The sequence below is a fragment of the Hyperoodon ampullatus genome (genome assembly GCF_949752795.1).
Source record: "Hyperoodon ampullatus genome assembly, chromosome: 4".
In the NCBI taxonomy this organism is placed as follows: domain Eukaryota; kingdom Metazoa; phylum Chordata; class Mammalia; order Artiodactyla; family Ziphiidae; genus Hyperoodon; species Hyperoodon ampullatus.
The window spans coordinates 131,763,677-131,770,453 of NC_136917.1; the positions used below are offsets into that span (position 1 = coordinate 131,763,677).

The 6,777-nt window shown below is 39.6% G+C and overlaps 1 pseudogene across 1 annotated transcript; it reads right to left on the reverse strand.

Moving 5' to 3' along the window:
• On the reverse strand, nt 1–4,538 carry LOC307051298 (ferritin light chain-like; annotated as a pseudogene). Its single transcript has 2 exons — nt 4,484–4,538; nt 1–676 (listed from the first exon to the last, which is right to left on the reverse strand). The product of its transcript is annotated as a ferritin light chain-like (transcript).
• Between the last annotated feature and the right edge of the window lie 2,239 nt (nt 4,539–6,777).

Consider the following 6,777-nt stretch of genomic DNA (forward strand, 5'->3'; position numbering starts at 1 on the left):
TCAAAAGCCGCTGGGCTCCAGAGGCTCTGAGTCGTGCTTGAGGGTGAGCCTTGAAAAGAAACTCGCCCAGTCCAACCTGCGGGCCAGGCCAGCCTGTGAGGTTAGTCAGGTGGTCGCCCATCTTCTTGATGAGTTTCACCTGCTCTTCTAGGAAGTGGCTCTCCAGGAAGTCACAGAGGTGGGGTCTGCCGGGGCAGGGGCATGCAGATCCAAAAGGGCCTGGTTCAAGTTCATCTCCCTGAGAACAGCGGCTTCCATAACGTCCTGGGGTTTACCCCGCTCATCTTGAGATGGCGTCTGCAGGTCTCGGAAGAGGGCGTGGCTGCTCTGCTCGTTTTGCATTTTCAAGAGCAGCTAGGCGCCCTCGGGCTTCTCTCTCCTCCGACAATTCGCGGAAGAAGGGGTCCGTGCCCTCCAGAGCCACGTCCTCCCAGTGGAAATAGAAGCCCAAAGAGAGCTAAGTGCCCGCAGATGCATGTTGACCAGGGTGGGTAGACGGTACTCTCCACCTGGGTAGAATAATTCTGACGAATCTGGGAGCTCGTGGTGTTGGCTGGTCCTAGAGGCGGAGGGTGGCTAAGGGGTTGATTCTGACGGTTGCAACTGGAGAAAAGGTTGGAGGGTGCTGCGAGGCTGGAGGAAAGGGCGTCCCTGGGTCTGTTCTGTCCAAATGCTACTGAAGCAAGAGACAAATACACAGGACCCTCTGGCCTTGTGAACTGCGGAACTTCTGATAGGCGTTTTGTTTTGTGGTACGCGGGCCTGTCACTATTGTGGTCTCTCCCGTTGAGGAGCACAGGCTCCGGACGCGCAGACTCAGCAGCCATGGTTCACGGGCCCAGGCGCTCTGCGGCATGTGGGATCTTCCCGGCCCGGGGCACGAACCCGTGTCCCCTGCATTGGCAGGCGGATTCTCAACCACTGCGCCACCAGGGAAGCCCCTGGTAGACGTTTTTTAAGACACATTTTATAGTTTTAGGTTTAAGGTTACAATTGGTACTATGATCCATTTTTAGTTAATCTTTTAAATGATGCAAGGTGTGGATCAGAATTCATTTTTGCGTATAGGAATATCCAGTAGCTCCTGCATCATTTGTGGAGAAGGCTATCTTTTCTTCACTGCATTGCTTTTGTATCTTTGTAAAAAGCAGTTATTCATATATGTGTAGGCCTCTTTGTGGACTCAGTCTATTTCACTGATCTGTTTGTCTTTCTTGATGCCACACTATCTCGATTACTGTAGCTTTATGATGTCTTGAAGTGAGGTAGCATTAATCCTCCAATTTTGTTTTCCTTTTTCAAAGACACTTTGGCTATTCGAGATCCTTTTCATTACCGTATGAATTTTAGAATCAGCTTGTCTGTTTCTACAAAAAAGCTTGCTGGGTTTTGATTGGGATGGTGTTGAAACTATAGAACAATTTGAGGAGAATTGACATCTTAACAATACTGAGTTTTCCATGAACACCATACCTCTTCCATTTATTAAAGTCTTCCTTAATTTTTCTCAGCAATGTTTTATAGTTTTCACTGTACATAGCTTGCATACTTTTGGTCAGATTTATCCCTAAGTATTTCATATTTTTATGCTATTTTAAATGTAAATTTTAATTCAATTTCTAATCGTTAGTTGCTAGTGTATAGATATACAATTGTTTTTTATATATTGACCTTGAGTCCTGCAATTTGCTAAAACTCATTTAGTTAATTAATTAATTAATACAATTTTTAAACGTTACTTTCCATTTACAGTTATTACAAAATATTGGCTATATTCCCTGTGTTGTGCAATACATTCTTGAGCCTATCTTACACCCAGTGGGTACCTCCCACTCTCCTACCCCTATATTGCCCCCCTGCCCCACTAGTAACCACTAGTTTGTTCTCTATATCTGTGAGTCTGCTTCTTTTTTGTTATATTCACTAGTTTGTTGTATTTTTTAGATTCCACATGTACGTGATATTATACAGTATTTGTCTTTCTCTGTCTGACTTATTTCACTTAGCATAATGCCCTCTAAGCCCATCCATGTTGCTGCAAATGGCAAAATTTTGTTCTTTTTTATGGCTGAGTAGTATTCCATTGTGTGTGTGTGTGTGTGTGTGTGTGTATGTGTGTGTATATATATATATATATATATATATATATGCCACATTTTCTTTATCCATTCATCTGTTGATGGACACTTAGGTTGCTTCCATATCTTGGCAATTGTAAATAATGCTGCTATGAACATTGGGGTGCATGTATCTTTTCGAGTTAGTGTTTTTGTTTTTTTCAGATATATACCCAGGAGTGGAATTGCTGGTGCTAAACTCATTTATTAATTCTAGTACGTTTTAAATAAATTCCATCTGATTTTCTACATAGACAATCATGTCTTCTATAAATAAAGACAGTTTTACTTTTTTCTAATCTGGCACCTATTTCTTTATTTTAACCATATTGCACTGGTTAGACCCTCCAATATAACATTGAATAGAAATGTCAAAAGTGCATATCTTTGTCTTATTTCTGAACATACGTGGGTACATATTCAATATTCACTATTAAATATGGTGTTAGCCATAGGTTTTTTGTAAAGGCACCTTATCAGATTGAAGAAGTTCTCTTCTCTTCCCAGTTTGCTGAGAGTTTTTTCTTTTGTTTTTTAAAGAATTGATGATGGATTTTGTCAAATACTTTTTCTGCATCTATTGAAATGATCATACAGGGTTGTTGTTATTTTAGTTTTTAGCTTAAAAAAAAATCCTGTATGGTGAGTTAAGTTGACTGATATTTGAATGTTAGGCCAATTTTACATTCTTGGGATAAGTGCCATGTAATGGGGATACATTGGGATAAACTCTATGTAATTATGATATATTATCATTTTTATATATAGTTAGATACAAATTACACTTAAAATTTATTTGAAATTTTTGCATCTATGTTCTTTAGTGATATGGCTCTGTAGTTTTCTTATAATATCTCTCTGGTTTTGGTATCAGGTTTATGCTGGCCGCATAGGTGAGTTAAGAAGTGTTCTATCCTCTTCAATTTTCTGGAGAAGTTTGTGTAGAATTAGTGTTATTCCTTAAATATTTGGTAGAATTTGGTAAAGACATCTGGTCCTGGACTTTTCTTTGGGGAGGATATTTAACTAAAAACTCAATTTCTGTAACAGATATAGGGCTATACAAGTTATTTACTTCTCCTTGAATAAACTTTGGTAGTTTGTAGAATTTCTCCATTTTATTTTATTTTTTATTTTTTCTGTATTTTCTTTATTTATTTTTGGCTGCATTGGGTCTTCATTGCTGCACGCGGGCTCTCTCTAGTTGGGGCGAGCGGGGGCTACTCTTCGTTGTGGTGCACGGGCTTCTCATTGTGGTGGCTTCTCTTGTTGCAGCACATGAGCTCTGGGCATGCGGGCTTCAGTAGTTGTGGCACACGAGCTCAGTAGTTGTGGCTCGAGGGCTCTAGAGTGCAGGCTCAGTAGTTGTGGCACATGAGCTCAGTTGCTCTGTGGCATGTGGGATCTTCCCGGACTAGGAATCAAACCCGTGTCCCCTGAATTGGCAAGCAGATTCTTAACCACTGCGGCACCAGGGAAGTCCCGAACTTCTCCATTTTATTTTCTAAGTTGTTGAATTTATTGGCACAAAATTATTCATTATATTTTCTTATGAGTCTTTCAATACCTTAGACTCTCTAGTGATACCACTTCTCTCGTTCTTGATACTGGTCTTCTTTCTTTTTCTTTTCTGTGCCTTCTTTCTTTTTCTTTTTCTGATCAATCTGGCTAGAGTTTTATTAATTTTATTGATTTTAAAGAACCAACTTTTAGTTTTACTGATTTCTATTGTTTTCCTGTTTTCTATTTCATTGATTTCTTCTTGATTTTTATCATTTCCTCTCTTTTGCTACTTTGGATTTCATTCATTTTTTTCCCCACTAGTTTCATAAGGCAAAAGGTGAGGCATTTAGTAGCATAAATTTCCTCCTAAATACTGTTTTAAGGGCTGTGTTAGATTTCTGTTGCTTTTGTAACAAATTTCCACAAGCTTAATGGCTTAAAACAATATAAAATTGTTCTTTTAAAATTTTGGAGATTAAAAGTCCAAATTCAGGGACTTCTCTGGTGGTCCAGTGGTTAAGACTCTGCACTCCCAATGCAGGGGGCCCAGGTTCGATCCCTGGTCAGGGAACTAGATCCCTTGTGCATGCTGCAACTGAGAGTCCACATGCCGCAACTGAGAAGTCTGCATGCTGCAACCGAGAAGTACGCATGCCACAACTAAGAGTGTGCGTGCCGCAGCTAAGTCCGCATGCCACAACTGAGAGTCCGCAAGCCGCAACTAAGACCCAGCGCAGCCATAGATAGATAAAGATAAATAAATAAATAAATAAAGTCCAAATTCAGATTTATTGAGCCAATGTCAAGGTGCTGGCAGAGCTGGTTCGTTCTGGAAACTCTGAGGAGAGAATCTGTTTCCTTGCCTTTTTCATCTTCTAGGGCTGCCTGTATTTCTTGGCTTGTGACGCCTTCCTTCATCTTCAAAGTACACAACCCCCACCTCTGCTTCTGTCATTACATTACCCTCTTCTCTGACTCCTCCTTGGTTCCTCTTATAAGAATTACTGTGATCACACTGGCCTACTGGAGTAATTCAGGATAATCTGCCCATCTCAAGATTCTTAGCTTAATCACATCTGCAAAGTCCCTTCTTTGATATAAGGTAACATTGACAGGTTCTGGAGATTAGGATGTATATATATTTGGGGGCCATTTTTCACCCTACCACTGAGGCATCCCATACATCGTGATATGATGTGTTTTTGCACTCAGTTCAAAAATATTTTCTAATTTCCATTTTGATTTTTTGTCCCATTAGTTATTTAAAAGTGTGTTATTCAGTTTCCAATTACATGGAGGTTTCTGTTATTGATTTTTATTTTAATTCCAGTGGTCACAGAATATACTTTTTATGACTTGAGTCATTTAAAACTTATCAAGACTTGCTTTATGCTCCAGAATATGATGTATCTTGATAAATATTGTATATGCATTTGAAAAGACTATGTTTTCTACTGTTTTCAGGTGGGGGGGCTTCTATAAACATCTATTAGGTCATGTTGGTTGACAGCCTTGTTCAGGTCTTCTATAGCCTTACTGACTTTTTCTGTATTTGCCCTATTAATTATTGAGAGAGGACTATTGAAATCTCTGACTGTGATTATGGGGTATCTACTGTTCCTTGTAGTTCTATCAGTCTTTTTCCCCATCTTATTTATTTTTATTGAAGTATAGTTGACTTACAATATTATATTAATTTCAAGTGTACAACATAGTGATTTGATATTTTTATAGATTATACACCATACAAAGTTATTATACAATAATATTATTGGCTATATTCCCTGTATTGTTTTATCAGTTTTTGCTTCATGTTTATTTGAAACTCTGCTCTTAGTTGCATAAATGTTTAAGATTGTTATGTCCTTGTGGGTAGATTGACCCTTTATCATTTATGAATTGAATTTATATGTCCCTGGCAGGATTCTTTGCTCTGAAACCTTCTTTGTGTGATATTAATATAGGCTTTCCAGCTTTATGTTGATTAGTGTTAGCCTGGTATATCTTATTCTGTCCTTTTACTTCTAACCTTTTGTGTCTTTATAGTTAATATGCATTTCTCATAGGCACTATATAGTGAGTCTTGCTTTTATAATCAGTTGGATAATTTCTGCCTTAAAAAAGAAAAACTGGGCTTCCCTGGTGGCGCAGTGGTTGAGAGTCCGCCTGCCGATGCAGGGGACGCGGGTTCGTGCCCCGGTCTGGGAGGATCCCACATGCCGCAGAGCGGCTGGGCCTGTGAGCCATGGCCGCTGAGCCTGCGCGTGCGGAGCCTGTGCTCCGCAACGGGAGAGGCCACAGCAGGGAGAGGCCCGCATAATGCAAAAAAAAAAAAAGAAAAAAAAAAGAAAAACTAATAGAATTTCTTTTTTGAGCAGTTTTGAATTTACAGAAACATTGAGCCAAAAGTACAGAGGGTTCCTATAAACCCCTTTACTCTCCTCCCCTCGCTTTCCCTATTATTAACATCTACTGTTAATGTAGTACATTTGTTACAATTTGTTGCACTCTGTTCCGCTTGCTGTAACAAAATGCCATGGACTGGGTGGCTTAAACAACCAAAATTTATTTCTCACAATCTGGAAGCTGAGAAATCCAAGGTCAAGGTGCTGGTCTGTTCAGTCTCAGGCACCCTTCCTGGCTTGCAAATGTTGCCTTTTTGCTGTGTGGTTACAGGGCGTTTCCTGGGTGCGATTAGAGAGGGAGCAAGAGGCAGCGAGAGCGAGAGAGACAGAGAGAGAGAGAGAGTGAGAGAGTGAAAGCAGGAGTGAGAGAGAGGATGAGAATATCCTCTTTCTAACTTCAGACTAGAGTTCTGTTGAGTTGGAGCCCCACCCTTATGACCTCATTTAACCTTAATTACCTCCTAAAGACCCAGATCTCCAGATATAGTCACACTGGGGGTTAGGGCCACAGCATATGAATTTTTGGGTGACAAAATTCAGTTCATTACAAAACTGATGAGCCAATATTGATACTCTACCATCTCTGTCTTTTAAACAGGATGTTTAAACCATTTACAGTTGTGATTATTGATATAGTTAGATTTAAATGTATCATCTTGCTATTTGTTTTTTATTTTTCCCATGTGTTCTTTGTTTTATCTGAATACGGTTTCTTTTATCAGAATAAGGCTCCTTTATCTGAATAAGCCTTC